Below are 24,310 nucleotides of genomic sequence, written 5' to 3'. Positions count from 1 at the left end.
ATGGCCCTCAAGGAACTTCACTGGACTTTATGGAAACTGGAAACCATATATCCTGAGGCAGCATTTATTGTATCTGGGGAGTTTAACCTGTTGGGTCTAGGGGGCAGCATTTGCACGTCTGGATAAAAAAAATGTACCCGATTTAATCTGGTTACTAATCCTACCCAGTAACTAGAATATGCATATACTTATTATATATGGATAGAAAACACTCTAAAGTTTCTAAAACTGTTTGAATGGTGTCTGTGAGTATAACAGAACTCATTTGGCAGGCAAAACCCTGAGACATTTTCTGACAGGAAGTGGATACCTGATGTGTTGTATTGACTTTAAACCTATCCCATTGAAAAACACAGGGGCTTAGGAATATTTTGGCACTTCCTATTGCTTCCACTAGATGTCACCAGCCTTTACAAAGTGTTTTGAGTCTTCTGGAGGGAGATCTGACCGAACAAGAGCCATGGAACGATGATGTCCCATTAGACACCTGGGCGCGAGTTCATGTTGGGTACCCTCGTTCCAATACGTTATAAAAGAGTATGCATTCGTCCACCTTGAATATTATTCATGTTCTGGTTAAAAAAGGCCCTAATGATTTATGCTATACAACGTTTGACATGTTTGAACGAACGGAAATATTTTTTTCCCCTCGTTCATGACGAGAAGTCCGGCTGGCTTACATCATGTGCTAACGAGACGGAGATTTTTGGACATAAATGATGAGCTTTTTTGAACAAAACTACATTCGTTATGGACCTGTGATACCTGGAAGTGACATCTGATGAAGAGAATCAAAGGTAATGGATTATTTACATAGTATTTTCGATTTTAGATCTCCCCAACATGACGTCTAGTCTGTATCGCAACGCGTATTTTTCTGGGCGCAGTGCTCAGATTATTGCAAAGTGTGATTTCCCAGTAAGGTTATTTTTAAATCTGGCAAGTTGATTGCGTTCAAGAGATGTAAATCTATAATTCTTTAAATGACAATATAATATTTTACCAATGTTTTCTAATTTTAATTATTTAATTTGTGACGCTGACTTGACTGCCGGTTATTGGAGGGAAACGATTTCCTCAACATCAATGCCATAGTAAAACGCTGTTTTTGGATATAAATATGAACTTGATAGAACTAAAAATGCATGCATTGTCTAACATAATGTCCTAGGAGTGTCATCTGATGGAGATTGTAAAAGGTTAGTGCATCATTTTAGCTGGTTTTATGGTTTTGGTGACCCTGTCTTTGACTTGACAAAACATTACACACAACTCTTGTAAATGTACTGTCCTAACATACTCTAAATTTATGCTTTCGCCGTAAAACCTTTTTGAAATCGTAAAACGTGGTTAGATTAAGGAGATGTTTATCTTTCAAATGGTGTAAAATAGTTGTATTTTTGAAAAATTTGAATTTTGACATTTATTTGGATTCAAATTTGCCGCTCTTGAAATGCACCTGCTGTTGATGGAGTGCACCACGGGTGGCACGCTAGCGTCCCACCTAGCCCCAAGAGGTTAATTAACAAAGCAAATTTGAGAACAAGGCTACCTAAATTCTATCAGCATATTGATTGTAGCACTCGCACTGGCAAAACACTGGATCACTGCTACTCTAACTTCCGCGATGCATACAAGGCCCTTCCCCGCCCTCCCTTTGGCAAATCTGACCACGACTCCATTTTGCTCCTCCCTTCCTATAGGCAGAAACTCAAACAGGATGTACCCTGATGAGGACCATGCAACGCTGCTCTGACCAATCGGAATCCACGCTTCAAGATTGTCTTGATAACGCGGGGCATGTTCCGGGTAGCCTCAGAAAATAAAATAGATTTATATGCTGATTCTGTGAGTGAGTTTATAAGGAAGTGCATAGGAGATGTTGTACCCACTGTGACTATTAAAACCTACCTGTCACGAATCCCACCGAAGGTGGCTCCCCTGCCTGCTCGGGCGGCGCTCGGCGGTCGTCGTCACCGACCTACTAGCCGCCGCTGATCCTTTTTTCCTTTTCGTTTGGTTTGTCTTATTGGTTGCACCTGTTCCTCATTTGTCTTTTGATTTTGGTTATTTAAGCCTGGTTAGCCCGCCCAGTGTTGTGCGGGATTATTTAGCGTCAGGTTGTGTTTTTGTATTTGGATGTGCTGGCGATCTACTACTGTTCTATTTTCATGCATGCTGTGCACCTGTTGTTTGGGCACTTTGCATTTTTCACGCCCGTTGTGTTGGCGTCGATCGTGTTGTGTTTTTATTGAATAAACACACAGTTCCTCACCTCTGCTCTCTGCGCCTGACTCCTACCACCACTCCTAGCAACGACTGACAGAATCCCGCACCACGCTATGGAGTCAGCAGGAGCAGCCTCCCCTCCTCTCCCATCGATGGAGGAACGGGTCCTTCACCATACCACCATCCTCCACCGAATCGGCTCAGCGATGGAGCAGATGATGGAGAGGATGGACCGATGGGAGAGGAGTGGCCTCCCTACCGCATCCCCAGCACCAACTCCTCCTCCACCATCTACCCCTCCACCGACGTCCGGACCCGGAGCCCTACGCCTGGCTCTCCCCAGGGAGTACGATGGAGCGGCGGCGGGGTGCCAGGGGTTCCTGCTACAGTTGGATTTGTACCTGGCCACCGTTCATCCAGCTCCCTCCGGAGAGGAGAGCGTAAGCGTCCTCGTCTCCTGCTTAACGGGACGTGCCCTGGAGTGGGCCAACGCAGTGTGGTACGGCCCAGACTCGGCAAGGGATCACTACCCTGAGTTCACCCGCCGGTTCCGGGCCGTGTTCGACCACCCAGCAGAAGGCCGGGCGGCGGGTGAAAGGCTGTTCCACCTGCGTCAGGAGACGAGGAGCGCACAGGACTTTGCTCTGGAGTTCCGGACCTTGGCTGCTGGAGCGGGGTGGAACGACAGGGCCCTGATGGACCACTATCGGTGTAGCCTCCGGGAGGACGTCCGCCGTGAGCTAGCCTGTCGGGACACTACCCTGTCGCTAGACGAACTAATCGACATGTCCATTCGTCTTGACAATCTGCTGGCTGCGCGCGGGCGTCCAGACGGGGCCCTGTTGGTTCCACCTCCAGGTCCTCCAGCTCCCATTCCTATGGAGCTAGGGGGGGCCGCGTCCAGGGGAACCGGAGGAGGAGGCTCCCCTTGTATCCAGTGTGGTCGGAGAGGACACACTACCGACAGGTGCTGGGGGAGCTCCTCTGGGAATCGGGATGGCAGGCGGAGCACTCCTCGTCCATCTCAGGTGAGTAAGCACCAACCTCACCCAGAGCTCCCTGTTGGTCACATGTTCGTTTTAGTAACTTCCCCTTGTTTTCTCCCTCTTTCCAGCATAAGGCGCTAGTCGATTCAGGCGCAACTGGAAACTTTATGGATCGTGGGCTCGCATTAAGGCTAGGGATTCCCCTGGTGTCATTGGACCAACCTTTTCCGTGCACTCCTTAGATAGCAGACCATTAGGGTCAGGACTGGTCAGGGAGGCCACGGTGCCACTGGACATGGTAACGCAGGGGGATCATGGGGAACGGATTAGTCTCTTCCTCATTGATTCTCCTGCGTTTCCGGTGGTGCTGGGGATTCCCTGGCTGGCCAATCACAATCCCAATATTTCGTGGAGACAGGGGGCTCTCAGAGGGTGGTCAGAGGAGTGCTCAGGCAGGTGTAAGGGAGTTTCCATTGGTGCGACGACGGTGGAGAGTCCAGACCAGGTTTCCACTGTGCGCATTCCCTCAGAATATGCCGATTTGGCTATCGCCTTCTGTAAAAAGAGTGCGACCCGATTACCACCTCATCGACGAGGGGATTGCGTGATAAATCTCCAGGTAAACGCTGCACTTCCCAGGAGTCACGTGTACCCATTGTCACAGGAGGAGATGTTGGCTATGGAGACATATGTCACGGAATCTCTGAGACAGGGGTATATTCGGCCCTCCATGTCACCCGTTTCCTCGAGTTTCTTTTTCGTGAAGAAAAAGGATGGAGGGTTGCGTCCGTGCATTGATTATCGAGGTCTAAATTCCATCACAGTAGGGTTCAGTTACCCACTACCTCTCATCGCTACGGCGGTGGAATCATTTCACGGGGCGCGTTTTTTCACGAAACTGGACCTCAGGAGCGCGTACAATCTGGTGCGTATCCGGGGAGGAGACGAGTGGAAAACCGCATTTAGTACCACATCGGGCCACTATGAGTACCTCGTCATGCTGTACGGGTTAAAGAATGCTCCAGCCGTCTTTCAATCCTTTGTTGACGAGATTCTCAGGGACCTGCACGGACAGGGGGTGGTGGTGTATATTGACGACATCTTGATTTATTCCGCCACCCGCGCCGCGCATGTCTCCCTGGTGCGCAAGGTGCTTGAGCGACTGCTGGAGAATGACCTGTACGTCAAGGCTGAGAAATGTGAGTTTTTCAAACGAGCCGTTTCCTTCCTGGGGTATCGCATTTCCACCTCGGGGGTGGTGATGGAGGATGACCGCATTAAAGCCGTGCGTAATTGGCCGCCTCCGACCACGGTAAAGGAGGTGCAGCGGTTTTTAGGGTTTGCCAATTACTACCGGAGGTTTATCCGGGGCTTTGGTCAAGTTGCTGCTCCCATTACCTCACTGCTGAAGGGGGGTCCGGCGCGCTTGCGCTGGTCAGCAGAGGCGAACAGAGCGTTCAGTCGCCTGAAGGAGCTGTTTACCGTCGCTCCAGTGCTGGCTCATCCGGATCCCTCTTTGGCATTCATAGTGGAGGTGGACGCGTCCGAGACTGGGGTGGGGGCCGTGCTATCACAGCGCTCGGGCACGCCACCCAAACTCCGCCCGTGCACTTTCTTCTCTAGGAAGCTAGGGCCGGCGGAGCAGAACTATGATGTGGGGGACAGGGAGTTGTTAGCTGTGGTCAAGGCTCTGAAGGTGTGGAGAAATTGGCTTGAGGGGGCAAAGCACCCTTTCCTCATCTGGACTGACCACCGTAATCTCGAGTACATCCGGGCAGCTAGGAGACTGAATCCGTGTCAGGCCAGGTGGGCCATGTTCTTTACCCGTTTCCGGTTCACCATCTCTTATCGGCCAGGTTCACTGAACACGAAGGCCGACGCACTGTCCCGCCTATATGACACCGAGGAGAGGGCCATCGATCCGGCTCCCATTCTTCCGGCGTCGTGTTTGGTAGCTCCGGTGGTATGGGAGTTGGACGCGGAGATCGAGCGGGCGTTAAGGTCGGAACCTGCACCATCGCAGTGTCCGACAGGGGTTCAGTACGTACCGCTTGGTCTCCGTGATCGATTGATTCGATGGGCCCATAATCTCCCCTCTTCGGGTCACCCTGGGATCGAGAGGACAGTGCGGAACCTGAGGGGGAAGTACTGGTGGCCCACCTTGGGTAAGGACGTGCGGTTTTATGTTTCCTCCTGCTCGGTGTGCGCTCAGAGCAAGGCTCCTCGACACCTGCCTAGAGGGAAATTACACCCCCTTCCCGTTCCACAGCGGCCGTGGTCACACTTATCAGTGGACTTCCTCACTGACCTTCCCGTATCACAGGGGAACACCACTATCCTGGTCGTTGTGGATCGGTTCTCGAAGTCCTGTCGTCTCATCCCGTTGCCCGGTCTCCCTACGGCTCTGCAGACTGCGGAGGCCCTGTTTACCCATGTCTTCCGGCACTATGGGGTGCCCGAGGACATCGTTTCTGATCGGGGTCCCCAGTTCACGTCCAGAGTTTGGAGGGCGTTCATGGAACGTTTGGGGGTCTCGGTCAGCCTGACCTCGGGTTTCCACCCCGAGAGTAATGGGCAGGTGGAGAGGGTGAACCAAGAGGTGGGTAGGTTTCTAAGGACGTATTGCCAGGACCGGCCCAGAGAATGGGCGACATACGTGCCATGGGCAGAAATAGCCCAGAATTCTCTACGGCACTCATCAACCAACATGTCACCGTTCCAGTGCGTGTTGGGCTACCAGCCGGTCCTGGCTCCATGGCACCAGAGCCAGACCAAGGCTCCTGCGGTGGAGGATTGGGTGCAGCGCTCGAAGGACACCTGGAGAGCCGTCAAAGACGCACTTACAAAGGCGAGTGGACGGCAGAAGAAGAGCGCTGACCAGCACCGCAGTGAGACCCCTGTGTTTGCACCAGGGGATCGAGTCTGGCTCTCGGCTAGAAACCTGCCCCTCCGCTTGCCCTGCCGGAAGCTGGGCCCGCAGTGTGTAGGGCCGTTTAAAGTCCTGAGGAGGATAAACGAGGTGTGTTACCGGTTACAACTTCCATCTTACTACCGTATTAACCCCTCGTTTCATGTGTCTCTCCTCAGGCCGGTGGTGGCTGGTCCCATGCAGGAAGGTGAGGTGCCGGAGGTTCCTCCCCCCCGCTGGACATTGGGGGTCCCCGGCGTATAAAATACGCGCCATTCTGGACTCCAGACTTCGGGGGCGGGGCCTACAGTACCTCGTCGACTGGGAGGGGTAAGGCGCGGAGGAGAGGTGCTGGGTACCCAGGAGGGACATTTTGCACCCTCCACTACTGAGGGAGTTCCACCGCCTTCATGGGGATCGCCCTGCGCCTCGTCCTCCGGGTCGCCCTCGAGGTCGGTGGCGGCGCGCTGCGGGAGCCGCACGTCAGGAGGGGGGTACTGTCACGAATCCCACCGAAGGTGGCTCCCCTGCCTGCTCGGGCGGCGCTCGGCGGTCGTCGTCACCCACCTACTAGCCACCGCTGATCCTTTTTTCCTTTTCGTTTGGTTTGTCTTATTGGTTGCACCTGTTCCTCATTTGTCTTTTGATTTTGGTTATTTAAGCCTGGTTAGCCCGCCCAGTGTTGTGCGGGATTATTTAGCGTCAGGTTGTGTTTTTGTATTTGGATGTGCTGGCGATCTACTACTGTTCTATTTTCATGCATGCTGTGCACCTGTTGTTTGGGCACTTTGCATTTTTCACGCCCGTTGTGTTGGCGTCGATCATGTTGTGTTTTTATTGAATAAACACACAGTTCCTCACCTCTGCTCTCTGCGCCTGACTCCTACCACCACTCCTAGCAACGACTGACACTACCCTAACCAGAAACCGTGGATAGATGGCGGCATTCACACAAAATTGAAAGCACGAACCACCCCATTTAACCATGAAAAGGTGACTGGGTGTATAGCCAAATACAAACAGTGTAGTTATTCTCTCAGCAAGGCAATCAAACAAGCGAAATGTCAGTATATGTCACGACTTCTACCGAAGTCGATGCCCCTCCTTGTTCGGCTGGTGCTCGGCGGTCGATGTCACCAGTCTTCTAGCCATCATTGATCCATTTTTCATTGGTTTTGTCTTGTCTTCCTACACACCTGGTTCCAATCCCATTCATTACATGTTGTGTATTTAACCCCAAATTGGTTTCTCCTGCGCCTGACTTCCCTGCCACCTACATATACGAATATGACAGTATAGAGACAAAGTGGAGTTGAAATTCAACGGCTCAGACACGAGACATATGTGGCAGGGTCTACAGACAATCACGGACTACAAAAAGAAAACCAGCCACGTCACGGACATAGACAACTTGCTTCCAGACAAACTAAACACCATCTTTGCCCTCTTTGAGGATAATACAGTGCCACCGACACGGCCCGCTACCAAGGACTGTGGGCCCTGCCTCTCCTTCTCCGTGGCCGATGTGAGTAAGACATTTAAACGTATTAACCCTTGCAAGGCTGCCAGCCCAGACGGCATCCCTAGCCGCGTCCTCAAAGCATGCGCAGACCAGCTGGCTAGTGTGTTTACGGACATATTCAATCTCTCCCTATCCCAGTATGCTGTCCCCACATGCTTCGAGATGGCCAGCATTGTTCCTGTTGGAGGCCATGCACGCCTCCAACTCAATCATCAAGTTTTCAGACGACACAACAGCAGTGGGCTTGATTACCAAGAACGATGAGACAGCCTACAGGGAGGAGGTGAGGGCACTCGGAGTGTTGTATCAGGAAAACAACCTCTCACTCAACATCAACAAAACAAAAGAGATGATCGTGGACTTCAGGAAACAGTAGAGGGAGCACCCCCCTTATCCACATTGATGGGACAGCATTGGAGAAGGTGGAAAGTTTTAAGTTCCTCGGCGTACACATCACGGACAAACTGAAATGGTCCACCCACACAGACAGTGTGGTGAAGAAGGTGCAATAGCGCCTCTTCAACCTCAGGAGGCTGAAGAAATGTGGCTTGTCACCTAAAACCCTCACAAACTTTTACAGATGCACAATTGAGAGCATCCTGTCGGGCTGCATTACCGCCTGGTACGACAACTGCACCGCCCATAAACGCAGGGCTCTCCAGATGGTCTGCCCAACACATCACCAGGGGCAAACTACCTGCCTTCCAGGACACCTACAGCACCCGATATCACAGGAAGGCCAAAATAATCATCAAGGACAGCAACCACCCGAGCCAATGCCTGTTCACCCCGCTACCATCCAGAAGGCGAGGTCAGTACAGGTGCATTAAAGCTGGGACGGAGAGAATGAAAAACAGCTTCTATCTCAAGGCCATCAAACTGTTAAACAGCCATCACTAACACAGAGAGGCTACTGCCTACATACATACTTGAAATCATTGGCCATTTAATTAAATGGATCACTATTCATTCATGCCACTTTAATAATGTTTACATATCTTGCATTACTCATCTCATACTGTATTTTATACCATCTATTGCATCTTGCCTATGCCGCTCGGTCATTGCTCATCCATATATTTATATGTATATATTCCATTCCATTCCTTTACTTAGATTTGTGTGTATTATGTAGTTGTGGTGGAATTGTTAGATTAGTTGTTAGATATTACTGCACTGTCGGAACTATAAGCACGAGCATTTCGCTACTCTCACAATAACATCTGCTAACCATGTGTATGTGACCAATAAAATGTGATTTGATTTGATTAGATTTTTGTACCCCTATTTCACCAGGTAAGTTGACTGAGAACACATTCTCGTTCTCATTTACAGCAGTGACCTGCATGGGGTATAGTTACAGGGGAGAGGAGGGGGGATGAATGAGCCAATTGGAAGCATGTGAGCTAACATAAATATAATTACAGACAGAGGAAGTTCAACTGGACCCAGAGAGAGTCCCCTGACAACGCAAAGGGATCTAGACATGAAGAGAAAGATGAGAGACAAACATATTCATACCTCATCCTGTCCTAAGCAGTCAGGACCATCATCGCCTCTCCATGTCCTCCCCTGATCTAAAGTTTCCGTACACTGCTTGTTTACTGTATGCCTGCCTGACTCTGTGTGGGTGTGATTGTGTTTCTTTGTGTGTGTGTCTTTCCAATACACTTCCACCACCATCGTGACACAACAACAATGCATCTCTGCATCGCTCATCTCTCTCCAGTAGTGAGCTGTCCTAGCCTAGCTTCTCTGCTTCCACACCAAGGACACTCAACTCTCAAAGACAAGTGTTCCTCCCTCCTTCCAACCGCACGCAGGCACACACACGCCAACCGTATTCACACAGCAGTAAAACATCTGGACAAGAGGAACACCTACAGTGAGGGAAAAAAGTATTTGATCCCCTGCTGATTTTGTACGTTTGCCCACTGATGAAGAAAGGATCAGTCTATAATTTTAATGGTAGGTTTATTTGAACAGTGAGAGACAGAATAACAACAAACATATCCAGAAAAACGCATGTCAAAAATGTTATAAATTGATTTGCATTTTAATGAGGGAAATAAGTATTTGATCCCCTCTCAATCAGAAAGATTTCTGGCTCCCAGGTGTCTTTTATACAGGTAACGAGCTGAGATTAGGAGCTCACTCTTAAAGGGAGTGCTCCTAACCGCAGCTTGTTACCTGTATAAAAGACACCTGTCCACAGAAGCAATCAATCAATCAGATTCCAAACTCTCCACCATGGCCAAGACCAAAGAGTTCTCCAAGGATGTCAGGAACAAGATTGTAGACCTACACAAGGCTGGAATGGGCTACAAGACCATCGCCAAGCAGCTTGGTGAGAAGGTGACAACATTTGGTGCGATTATTCGCAAATGGAAGAAACACAAAAGAACTCAATATCCCTCAGCCTGGGGCTCCATGCAAGATCTCACCTCGTGGGGTTGCAATGATCATGAGAACGGTGAGGAATCAGCCCAGAACTACACGGGAGGATCTTGTCAATGATCTCAAGGCAGCTTGGACCATAGTCACCAAGAAAACAATTGGTAACACACTATGCCGTGAAGGACTGAAATCCTGCAGCGCCCGCAAGGTCCCCCTGCTCAAGAAAGCACATATATATGCCTGTCTGAAGTTTGCCAATGAGCATCTGAATGATTCAGAGGACAACTGGTGCAAGTGTTGTGGTCGGATGAGACCAACATGGAGCTCTTTGGCATCAACTCAACTCGCCGTGTTTGGAGGAGGAGGAATGCTGCCTATGACCCCAAGAACACCATCTCCACCGTCAAACATGGAGGTGGAAACATTATGCTTTGGGGGTGTTTTTCTGCTAAGGGGACAGGACAACTTCGCCGTATCAAAGGGACGATGGATGGGGCCATGTACCGTCAAATCTTGGGTGAGAACATCCTTCCCTGTCACGTTCTGACCAGTAAAGGGGTTATTTGTTATTGTAGTTTGGTCAGGACGTGGCAGTGGGGTATTTGTTTTATGTGGTTCGGGGTGTGGGTTTATGTAGAGGGGTGTTTGGTTAGTGTTTTCCGGGGTTTTTGGGCTATGTTCTATGTTAGTATATTTCTATGTTCTAGTCTAGTCTTTTTAGTTCTATGTTTAGTTTATTGATTTGGCCTTCAATTGGAGGCAGCTGTTCCTTGTTGCCTCTGATTGAAGGTCCTATATAGAGGGGTATGTTTTGTTTGGGTTTTGTGGGAAGTACACTGCTTGTGTACAACAATGAAAATAATGGACAGTCTGTTTAGCCTGTAATCCTGTTCGTTCGTACGTTTTCTTGTTTTGTTTTCGTCAGTGTTCTAAATAAATATATAATGAGCACTCAACTCGCTGCGCTTTGGTCCAGTATATACGACGACCGTTACAGAACTTCCCACCACAAATGGACCAAGCAGCGGGTAAAGGAGCAGCAGGTGGACTATCGTGAGTTTTGGACTTGTGAGGAGATATTAGCCGGAGAGGGACCATGGAGAGAGGCTGAAGAGGACCGGGAACGTTACAGGGGAACACGGCTGGCAAGGAAGCCGGAGAGGCAGCACCAATAAAAAAAAATTGGGGGGGCACACGGGTAGTTTGGCTGGGCCAAGGGTATGCCCTAAGCCAACTCCCCGTGCTTATTATGGGGAGCGTGTGGTGAAGAGAGCGCCGGTGTATGCGGAAGTGCGCACGATCTCGCCCATGCGCACGCACAGTCCGGTGCGAGTGATCCCAGCCCCTCGCAAGTGCTGTGCTAGAGTGGGCATCCAGCCTGGAAGGAGGATGCCTGCGCAGCGTATCTGGTCACCAGTGCGCCTCCTAGGCCCAGGCTATCCTACGCCTGCTCTACGCACGGCAACCATCAGGCCTCTGCACAGCCCAGTTCGCCCTGTGCCAGCACTCCACTCGTACAGGGCTACTATGACCATCCAGCCCGGACGGGTTGTGCAGGAGGTGCGCTCCAGACCTCCAGTGCTTACCCATGGTCCAGTGCATCCTGTTCCCGCTCCAAGCACTAGCCCTGAGGTGCGTGTTTCCAGTCTGGCACATCCACAGCCAGCACCACGCACCAGGCTTCCAGTGCGTCAACCCAGTCCAACTCGTCCTGTTCCTACTCCTCGCACTAGCCTTGAGGTGCGTGTATCCAGTCTGGCATCTCCAGTACCAGCCCCACACACCAGGCCTCCAGTGCGTCAGCCCAGTCCAACTCATCCTGTTCCTGCTTCTCGCACTAGCCTTTGGGTGCGTGTCTCCAGTCTGGTACCTCCACTACCAGCCCCACACATCAGGCTTTCAGTGCACAGTCCCCGTCCAGATCTTCCGACGACAGTACCCCATCCAGAGCTTCCGACGACAGTACCCCGTCCAGAGCTTCCGACGACAGTTCCCCGTCCAGAGCTTCCGGCAACAGTACCCCGTCCAGAGTGTCCGGAAACAGTGCCCCATCCAGAGTGTCCGACGACAGTGCCCCGTCCAGAGTGTCCGGCGACAGTGCCCAGTCTAGAGATGGCCCAAAGTCCGGAACCAGGAGAGACGGCCCAGAGTCCAGAACCGAGTGAGACGGCCTACAGTCCGGAACCGAGTGAGACGGCCTACAGTCCGGAACCGAGGGGGACGGCCTACAGTCCGGAACCGAGTGGGACGGCCTACAGTCCGGAACCGAGTGGGACGGCCTACAGTCCGGAACCGAGTGGGACGGCCTACAGTCCGGAACCGAGTGAGACGGCCTACAGTCCAGAGCCGAGAGAGTCGGCCTACAGTCCAGAGCCGAGAGAGTCGGCCTACAGTCCGGAACCGAGTGAGACGGCCTACAGTCCAGAGCCGAGAGAGTCGGCCTACAGTCCGGAATCGACGCAGCGTGAATCACCCGACAGTCCGGAATCAACGCAGCGAGAGTCGCCCTACAGTCCGGAATCGACGCAGCGAGAGTCGCTCTACAGTCCGGAATCGACGCAGCGAGAGTCGGCCGACAGTCCGGAATCGGCGCAGCCAGAGTCGCCCTTCAGCCCGAGGTCTCCAGCGACGCGCATCAGCCTGAGGTCTCCAGCAACGCGCATCAGCCTGAGGTCTTCAGCAATGCGCCATAGCACAGATACTTCGGGAGGGGTAACATTAAATATGTATTCAGCGGGGGTGGACAGGTTAGGTGGGGGACTTAGGCCAGAGCCTGAGCCACCTCCACAGTAGGAGGATTTGCGGGGTTTATTTTGTGTTTATTTGTTTGTGTAAGGTGCATCCGGGGTCTGCACCTTTGGGGGGGGGGGCACTGTCACGTTCTGACCAGTAAAGGGGTTATTTGTTATTGTAGTTTGGTCAGGACGTGGCAGGGGGGTATTTGTTTTATGTGGTTCGGGGTGTGTGTTTATGTAGAGGGGTGTTTGGTTAGTGTTTTCCGGGGTTTTTGGGCTATGTTCTATGTTAGTATATATCTATGTTCTAGTCGTCTTTTTAGTTCTATGTTTAGTTTATTGATTTGGCCTTCAATTGGAGGCAGCTGTTCCTTGTTGCCTCTGATTGAAGGTCCTATATAGAGGGGTGTGTTTTGTTTGGGTTTTGTGGGAAGTTGTGATTGCATAGCTGTGTTTAACCTGTAATCCTGTTAGTTCGTACGTTTTCTTGTTTTGTTTTCATCAGTGTTCTAAATAAATATATAATGAGCACTCAACCCGCTACGCTTTGGTCCACTTACTACGACGGCCGTTACATTCCCTCAGCCAGGGCATTGAAAATGGGTCGTGGATGTGTATTCCAGCATGACAATGACCCAAAACACACGGCCAAGTCAACAAAGGAGTGGCTCAAGAAGAAGCAAATTAAGGTCCTGGAGTGGCCTAGCCAGTCTCCAGACCTTAATCCCATAGAAAATCTGTGGAGGGAGCTGAAGGTTCGAGTTGCCAAACGTCAGCCTCGAAACCTTAATGACTTGGAGAAAATCTGCAAAGAGGAGTGGGACAAAATCCCTCCTGAGATGTGTGCAAACCTGGTGGCCAACTACAAGAAACGTCTGACCTCTGTGATTGCCAACAAGGGTTTTGCCACCAAGTACTAAGTCATGTTTTGCAGAGGGGTCAAATACTTATTTCCCTCATTAAAATGCAAATAATTTTATAACATTTTTGACATGCGTTTTTCTGGATTTTTTTGTTGTTATTCTGTCTCTCACTGTTGAACAAATAAACCTACCATTAAAATTATAGACTGATCATTTCTTTGTAAGTGGGCAAACGTACAAAATCAGCAGGGGATCAAATACTTTTTCCCCCACTGTACGTGAGAATGTTGTTCATTGACTACATTTCATCATTCAACACTATTGTTCCCTCCAAGCTTGACACCAAGTTCAGAAGCCTGGGTCTGGACACCACGCTCTGCAACTGGATTCTGGACTTCCTGATGGCAGACCACAGGCTGTGAGAATTGGCAACTACACCTTCTCCACACTAACTCTAAACACTGGGGCCCCTAAGGGGTGTGTCCTCAGTCCTCTGCTGTACTCCCTGTTCACTGCGTGGCTTTGCATGACCCCAACTCCATCATCAAGTTTGCTGACGACACCACGGTTGTAGGCCTGATTACCAGCAACGACGAGTCATGACAACAACCTCTCCCTCAAAGTCAGCAAAACAAAGGAGTTGATTGTTGACTTCAGGAAGCAGAGGAGGGAACATGCCCTGATCCACATCAACGGGACTGCAGTAGAGAGAATCAGCAGTTTTATGTTCCTCAGTGTCCATATCACCAAGGACTTGACATGGACCAACAACACCAGCACTCTTGTCAAGAGGGCGCAACAGCGCCTCTACTTCCTAAGGCGGCTGAAGAAATTTGGAATGCCGCCCCAGGTCCTTTCAAAATACTACCACTGCACCATCGAGAGCGTCCTGACTGGTTGAATCACGGCCTGGTATGAGAATTGCTCCGTCCATGACTGCAAGGCCCTCCAGTGGGTGGTGAAGACAGCCCAGTACATCTCTGGGACCGTGCTCCCACCTATCCGGGACATCTACTCAAAACGGTGCCTGAGAACGTCACGCAGCAACATCAAGGATCCCACACACCCCAGCCATGAGCTGTTCTCTCACTTATCGTCGGGCAGACGGTATCGGAGCATGAGGTATCCTGTATGTACAACTAATAAAACTTGAAAACTTAAAACACAGACACACAGACACACACAGACGCAAACACGCACACACAGACACACACAAACAAACAGACACACACACGTCTGCCTGTATGCCCGCTGTAAAAAATAGGAGGCGTCTCTTCTCCAGTTACGGCTAGAAATATTCCTGATGCAATTATTATTATATATATTTTTTATTCACTTTTTTTTAACCTTTATTTAACTAGGCAAGTCAGTTAAGAACAAATTCTTATTTACAATGACGGCCTACACTGCCAAACCCGGACGACGCTGGGACAATTGTGACCCGCTCTATGGGACTCCCAATCCCGGCCGGTTGTGATACAGCCTGGATGAATAAGGCATACACAGAGACATACACTACATACACAGAAATATTCACTAGATAGACATAGACATACACTACATAGACAGAGACATACACTACATACACAGAAATATTCACTACATAGACATAGACATACACTACATAGACAGAGACATACACTACATAGACAAAGACATACATAGACAGAGACATACACTACATATACAGAAACATACACTACATAGACAGAGACATACATAGACAGAGACATACACTACATAGACAGAGACATACACAACTTAGAAAGAGACATTCACTACATAGACAGAGACATACACTACATATACAGAGACATACACTACATAGACAGAGACATACACGACATAGACAGAGACATACACTACAGAGACAGAGACATACACTACATATACAGAGACATACACTACATAGACAGAGACATACACTACATAGACAGAGAAATACACTACATAGGCAGAGACATACACTACATAAACAGAGACATTCACTACATAGACAGAGACATTCACTACATAGACAGAGACATACACTACAGAGACAGAGACATACACTACATAGACAGAAACATACACTACATAGGCAGAGACATACACTACATAGACAGAGACATACACTACATAGACAGAGACATACACTACATAGACAGAGACATACACTACATAGGCAGAGACATACATAGGCAGAGACATACACTACATAGACAGAGACATTCCCTACATAAACAGAGACATACACTACATAGAAAGAGACATTCACTACATAGACAGAGACATACACTACATAGACAGAGACATACATAGACAGAGACATACACTACATAGACAGAGACATTCCCTACATAGACAGCGAGATACACTACATAGACAGAGACATACATAGACAGAGACATACACTACATAGACAGAGACATACACTACATAGACAGAGACATACACTACATAGACAGAGACATTCACTACATAGACAGAGACATTCACTACATAGACAAAGACATACATAAACAGAGAGATACACTACATAGACAGAGACATACACTACATAGACAGAGACATACACTACATAGACAGAGACATATACTACATAGACAGAGACATACACTACATAGACAGAGACATACATAGACAGAGACATACACTACATAGACAGAGACATTCACTACATAGACAGAGATATACACTACATGGACAGAGGAATACACTACATGGACAGAGGAATACGCTACATAGACAGAGATATACACTACATAGACAGAGATATACACTACATAGACAGAGACATACGCTACATAGACAGAGATATACACTACATAGACAGAGATATACACTACATAGACAGAGACATACACTACATAGACAGAGACATTCACTACATAGACAGAGACATACACTACATAGACAGAGACATATACTACATAGACAAAGACATACACTACTTAGACAGATACATACACTACATAGACAGAGATATACACTACATAGACAGAGACATACACTACATAGACAGAGATATACACTACATGGACAGAGGAATACGCTACATAGACAGAGACATACACTACATAGACAGAGATATACACTACATAGACAGAGACATACACTACATAGACAGAGATATACACTACATGGACAGAGGAATACACTACATGGACAGAGGAATACGCTACATAGACAGAGATATACACTACGTAGACAGAGATATACACTACTTAGACAGAGACATACACTACATAGACAGAGGCATACACTACATGGACAGAGGAATACACTACATGGACAGAGGAATACGCTACATAGACAGAGATATACACTACGTAGACAGAGATATACACTACATAGACAGAGACATACACTACATAGACAGAGGCATACACTACATGGACAGAGGAATTTGCTACATAGACAGAGACAGAGACATACACTACATAGATACAGTGCCTTGCGAAAGTATTCGGCCCCCTTGAACTTTTCGACCTTTTGCCACATTTCAGGCTTCAAACATAAAGATATAAAACTGTAATTTTTTGTGAAGAATCATCAACAAGTGGGACACAATCATGAAGTGGAACAAAATTTATTGGATTTTTCAAACTTTTTTAACAAATAAAAAACTGAAAATTTGGGCGTGCAAAGGAATAAAGGAAAATTAGGCATCTAAAGGATTTATAAACATTTATAAGCAGGTATAATGGCTTATTCATTAAAGTTACTATAAAGTGTAACCAGCTTTATAGACGAAACACATTTCCATTATATTTCCATGAAGTATTCCAATAGAAAATGACCTGCAGAGTGACTAGAGAGGATCTTTCTGGAGACAGGAAAGAGGCAGCGAGAGACAGAAACTGTGCTAGTTCATCAAATTTAATCAAAGCATTGCACACTGATATGCCAGTACTCACGCACAAACACACGGGCACACACGCAGCTACGCAAACACCAATGCACACACACACAAAATACATACACACACACGTGCACACACACACAGAAGCAAACATGTACGCACGCACGCACGCACGCACGCACGCACACACACACACACACACACACACACACACACACACACACACACACACACACACACACACACACACACACACACACACACAAAGCACTCCTCACGGGACAGGCTTTTAGTGATCTGTCTCATGCAGTACTTAATTGACCCCACACAGGAAGCCTAGCAGTCCCAAATGCACTCCGTCCCCCCACGCACAGCACACTCACACACACACTGAACACAGACAACCTGAGCACACACACACTGAGCACACACACACACACTGAGCACACACACTGAGGAGACACACACTGAGCGCATGCCACACACACTCAGTGCACACACACACTGAGCACACACACACACACACACTGAGCGCACACACACACACACACACACACACACACACACACACACACACACACACACACACACACAGAGAGAGCACACACTGAGCACACACTGAGCACACACTGAGCACACACACACACTGAGCACACACACCCACACACACGCACTGAGTTCACACACATACACACTGAGTGCACACACACACACACCCTTAGCGCTCACACACACTGAGCGCACACACGCACGCACGCACGCACGCACGCACGCACGCACGCACACACACACACACACACACACACACACACACACACACACACACACACACACACACACACACACACACACACACACACACACACACAGCACAGAGAGTAGAAAGCATGATATACCAGCCAGTATACTGTATGCCTCTTAGCAAAGCTTCTTCTCCACACCTGCCCTGCCTCTCCTCAGCAACTGAACAGAACAGCACTAACCCACCCCATATTCTGCAACTAATATCCCAGAATACACCAGGACCATTCACCAGCAATATCCGCAATGTAGCAAGAGCCATGTCACTGGACATCAGACTGATAATACTGTCTGTAAGCTTGAGTGAAGGAACAATGAAATATTCAATCAGATTTTATATTGCTTAACATGCACAGTTGCACCCCTTTTCACCACACCACCACATTCCTAAAGCCGTTACCCAGGAGATTGCCCCAGAGTGCTAAACATATTAACAGAAGCGGTAGCCGATGTAGGAAGGTGATAAGATTCTATTTTCATCTCGATGTACTGGTAGATCAACTCTTTTCAGATTTTGATGGATATAATCTTGATAAAAGAAAATACTCCCAAGTTTAAATATAAAAACAAATCAAGAAAAAACAAACAATATGAATGTTCTGTTCTCTGCAGAATGAATGACCAGAGATAATAGAGTAGAAGAGAAGCAGCTGAATAGTCTTGAGAGAGAAAGCGATGTCGAATAGGGTGGGTACTTACTCAGTTGAAGGTAGGAAGAGAGTGCTCTCTCTCTCCCTCACTCTCTTTCTTTCTTTCTCTCTCTCTCTTTCTTTCTCTCTCTCTCTCTTTCTTTCTCTCTCACTCTCTCTCTCTCTCTGCTACTCAGTCATGGTGTTCTCTCTCTCTCCAGGGTAGCGGTGAAGTGTACTGTACCGTGCTTGGAAGCAGTCTATCCCTCTTTCTCTCTCTCTCTTCCCCCTCCTCCCTCTCTTGCTCTCCCTCTCTCTCTGTCTCTCTCCAAGACACAACCCTTTGCCACGTCATTAGGGCTCTTTCCATCCTATCTTACACTCTTTTGTTTCTTTATCCCCCTCTCTCTTCTTCTTCATCGTCATTCTTTTACCTCTATCACTACCTGTACTGTTATATTCTTAGTCACCCTGAGACTATTCCTCTGCAGCTTCTCAACATTGAAGAGGAATGGACCAGTTCAATAGGCCATATTTAGTTTTGTAACAGTAATGCCACATTGTGTGGCATTTCTATTCTCATTCTATCATTTTAGTATAAAAAAGTATGTATATTCAGATAATTTGTTACTGTAAGATAATCAGAGTTCATTACAGTGTTGTTTAATGAGAGAACCGGTCAGTTAGAACTGTTAGTGAGGGAGCTGCATTCTCAAACAACTATTACTTGCCACTATTATGTTCTGAACAAACAGAGTAATAACTCAAACAGACGACTAGAAAAAGCTCAAACCAAGTTTATTCACCAACTGGGTCATACAGCTGCAAAGACAAGACATGATTACACAAGCACATATATTTATAACCTACTAGGCGGAGTGGACTCCTTACACATCTAGACAGCCAATACATCTCTGTTGCTAGTCAGGAACTTAATTGGTTCCTCTCACTGGTGTAGTCATGGCCCTGCCTGATTCTAGAACCTTTCATGGGCGTGAAAGTGTATGTGTGTGAGATAGGACTGCAGTAGGAGGGTCGTTGTGGTGGGCCCCTCTGGCACCCCTCCCAGAGGTTTCTTCTCACTTCATCTGTTGACTTGACCTCGAGCCGAATTCCTCGCTCATCCCTAGTTCCTCAGCTGGCCTGCCTTATCAGAGACTAACTGTTGCCCTTCGGCTCCCTCCTTAGGAACATGGAACAGAATATGACCTTTCTGCACTTCCCCTTGTCTCACTCAGTAACTTTCCATACACCAAGTTCCTATCCACCCTTCATTGACCCCAACCTATACATTACTTATACATACAGTGGGGAAAAAAGTATTTGATCCCCTGCTGATTTTGTACGTTTGCCCACTGACCAAGAAATGATCAGTCTATACTTTTAATGGTAGGTTTATTTGAACAGTGAGAGACAGAATAACAAAATAATTCAGAAAAACGCATGTCAAAAATGTTATAAAATTATTTGCATTTTAATGAGGGAAATAAGTATTTGACCCCTCTGCAAAACATGACTTAGTACTTGGTGGCAAAACCCTTGTTGGCAATCACAGACGTCAGACGTTTCTTGTAGTTAGCCACCCGGTTTGCACACATCTCAGGAGGGATTTTGTCCCACTCCTCTTTGCAGATCTTCTCCAAGTCATTAAGGTTTCGAGGCTGACGTTTGGCAACTCGAACCTTCAGCTCCCTCCACAGATTTTCTATGGGATTAAGGTCTGGAGACTGGCTAGGCTCCAGGACCTTAATTTGCTTCTTCTTGAGCCACTCCTTTGTTGCCTTGGCCGTGTGTTTTGGGTCATTGTCATGCTGGAATACCCATCCACGACCCATTTTCAATGCCCTGGCTGAGGGAAGGAGGTTCTCACCCAAGATTTGACGGTACATGGCCCCGTCCATCGTCCCTTTGATGCGGTGAAGTTGTCCTGTCCCCTTAGCAGAAAAACACCCCTAAAGCATAATGTTTCCACCTCCATGTTTGACGGTGGGGATGGTGTTCTTGGGGTCATAGGCAGCATTCCTCCTCTTCCAAACACGGCGAGTTGAGTTGATGCCAAAGAGCTCCATTTTGGTCTCATCTGACCACAACACTTTCACCCAGTTGTCCTCTGAATCATTCCGATGTTCATTGGCAAACTTCAGACGGGCATGTATATGTGCTTTCTTGAGCAGGGGGACCTTGCGGGCGCTGCAGGACTTCAGTCCTTCACGGCGTAGTGTGTTACCAATTGTTTTCTTGGTGACTATGGTCCTAGCTGCCTTGAGATCATTGACAAGATCCTCCCGTGTAGTTCTGGGCTGATTCCTCACCGTTCTCATGATCATTGCAACTCCACGAGGTGAGATCTTGCATGGAGCCCCAGGCCGAGGGAGTTTGACAGTTCTTTTGTGTTTCTTCCATTTCTGAATAATCTCACCAACTGTTGTCACCTCTCAACCAAATGTTGTCACCTTCTCACCAAGCTGCTTGGCGATGGTCTTGTAGCCCATTCCAGCCTTGTGTAGGTCTACAATCTTGTCCCTGACATCCTTGGAGAGCTCTTTGGTCTTGGCCATGGTGGAGACTTTGGAATCTGATTGATTGATTGATTGCTTCTGTGGACAGGTGTCTTTTATACAGGTAACACGCTGAGATTAGGAGCACTCCCTTTAAGAGTGTGCTCCTAATCTCAGCTCGTTACCTGTATAAAAGACACCTGGGAGCCAGAAATCTTTCTGATTGAGAGGGGGTCAAATATTTATTTCCCTCATTAAAATGCAAATCAATTTATAACATTTTTGACATGCGTTTTTCTGGATATGTTTGTTGTTATTCTGTCTCTCACTGTTCAAATAAACCTACCATTAAAATTATAGACTGATCCTTTCTTTGTCAGTGGGCAAACGTACAAAATCAGCAGGGGATCAAATACTTTTCCCCCTCACTGTAATACGTTCTAGTATGGTAACATTAATAAGTATATTTCAAGCTAGAATACAACACCACAAACATATTCCAAACATATCCCAAACATATCCCCAAGGATCAATTAAAATCAAGTGAGAAAGTAAGTAGGTAAGCAGGCACCAGTCAATAAATCAATCAAATGTATGTTATAAAGCCCTTTTTACATCAGCAGTTGCCACAAAGTGCTTTATAGATACCCATCTAAAACCCCAAACAGCAAGCACTGCAGAGGCAAAGGCACAGTGGTTAGGAGAAACAATATAACAGTTTACCTGGACCAGCCTTCCATCAAGCTATGTACAAGTACCAGACACAAGAACCAAAGACACAAGTTAGCAGCGAAGCCACGAGCACAGCCACTTGAAACTCTTCTCACAAACCTCTCCTAACCACCGTGGAGTTGAATGGCCAAACTGTATGAAGTAAAGGACAAGACTGGAGACAGTGTGGTGGTGGTATCGAGATGGAAGAGTCAGGCTCCCCAGTGTGTGTGTGTGTGTGTGTGTGTGTGTGTGTGTGTGTGTGTGTGTGTGTGTGTGTGTGTGTGTGTGTGTGTGTGTGTGTGTGTGTGTGTGTGTGTGTGTGTGTGTGTGTGTGTGTGTGTATGTGTGCTCTGTTCTTTGGATGTCACAGCTGGCTGTACACTGACAGGCCCTCCGTTGCGCTACCATGTCAGGGGCCCGTGTGTGTGTGTGTGTGTGTGTGTGTGTGTGTGTGTGTGTGTGTGTGTTCTAGGGAACACAACTGAGAACAGTCAATCCCTCAACTCAACTATCCCACTGAGCCTGTTGCTACACTTCACACGCACACACACACGCACTTCATTTGAACATTTCCACAACTCCATATAGTGTAAAATCCACAACAAACGTCCTAGTGAACCAAGATGGCACCATTTGACGTCATAGCCTACAATTAAGACTGAAGAAGACTATGAGAAATTTCCAGTGAAGTTTAAGATTCATAATTTATAGAGCAGGTTGCTGGAAAGGAAGAGAAGAGAGTAGGGGGACATAGATTTTAATTCCGTATGAGCAGTATGATGTGAATAAAACATGAACAAAGGGCTTAAAAGCTAAACTCCCTCCACAATGTTTTGCACTCAGAGAGAAAGAATGTTTCGCACTCAGAGAGAAAGACAGAGAGAGAAAGAGAGAGAGAGAAAGAGAGAGGGGGGAGACAGAGAGAAATAGATGACTCCCTGTCTCTGGGTTGGCAGTGAATTCCCATACTGTGAGCTGCACCTAATCATTTTTATTCATTTGTTTACATTGATTTTATTTGACTTTCCCAATGACAACAAAATTATTGCAGCAAAAAAACTAAATAGAAAAACATCAGAAAAAGAACAAAAACTGTTGCCAGGAAGTAGATACAGTACAATATACTGTACAAGATAAGTATACAGTTACAGTATTGAATTGTTACCAAGGTTTATTTACTTAACCAAGTCATCCTGGTTTGTGAACGTTATACATTTCTCCCCTTTGCTTTCAAATACAGGTGTTTACAAGTCTTAAGGCATAAGTCAAGCTTTCCATAATAAAGATTTTTTACTATACTTAGCAATTCTTCAGATTTTGGGGCTTCAACTTTATACCAATTCCTGGTAATTGATTTTTTACGAGCAGCAAGGAAAACATTAATCAAGTACCTATCACTGCACATTCACTAAAGCATTTCAGTGCAGATATCTGTCAGCAGACTTGGGTTCAAATACTATTTGAAATCATCTCAAAAACTTAAGCTGGGCTTGATTGAGCTTGCCTGGCGCAACTGAACCAGTAGTATAGTTACAAAACTGCAAACCCCACCCATCTGGCACTCCAGACAGGCAAAAGCAAATGCTAAAAGTATTTGAAAGATTTCAAATAGTTTTTTATCCCAGATCTATCAGTCCCTTTCTGTCTGTCCCATGAACCATCTGTGAGTGTGTGTACAGTGTACAATACCAGTCAAAAGTTTGGACACACCTACTCATTCAAGGGTTTTTCTTTATTTTTTACTATTTTCTACATTGTAGAATAATAATGATGACATCAAAACTATGAAATAACACATATGGAATCATGTAGTAACCATGAAAGTGTTAAACAAATATAAATATATTTTAGATTTTAGATTCTTCAAAGTAGCCTTGATGACAGCTTTGCACATTCCAGGCATTCTCTCAACCAGCTTCACCTGGAATGCTTTTCCAACAGTCTTGAAGGAGTTCCCACATACGCTGAGCACTTGTTGTCTGCTTTTCCTTCACTCTGTCCAACTCATCCCAAACCATCTGGGTGGGGGATTGTGGAGTCCAGGTATCAGGTGTGAAGGTATGACCCAGATGCAGACACGTTGAATTAACAATGGTTTAATAATCCAACAGGGAAAGGCAATAGACAGGTCAAGGCAGGCAGGGGTCAGTAACCAGAGGTGGGGAAACGGTACAGGACGGCAGG

General features: G+C 47.3%; 1 protein-coding gene across 1 annotated transcript in view; it reads right to left on the bottom strand.

The window, feature by feature from the left end:
* LOC106572718 (voltage-dependent L-type calcium channel subunit beta-4) overlaps positions 1-19,188 on the bottom strand; it is a 47,131-nt gene extending 27,943 nt beyond the window's left edge. The window contains exon 1 of the mRNA XM_045696370.1: positions 18,985-19,188. The gene's annotated coding sequence lies outside the window, so the exon portion shown is untranslated. The remainder of the gene's footprint in view (positions 1-18,984) is intronic.
* Positions 19,189-24,310: the final 5,122 nt, after the last annotated feature.

This window comes from Salmo salar, chromosome ssa15, assembly GCF_905237065.1.
Source record: "Salmo salar chromosome ssa15, Ssal_v3.1, whole genome shotgun sequence".
Taxonomy (NCBI): Eukaryota; Metazoa; Chordata; class Actinopteri; order Salmoniformes; family Salmonidae; genus Salmo; species Salmo salar.
Note: the sequence above shows the minus strand (reverse complement) of the source record. Positions and strands in the feature narration are given on the sequence as shown.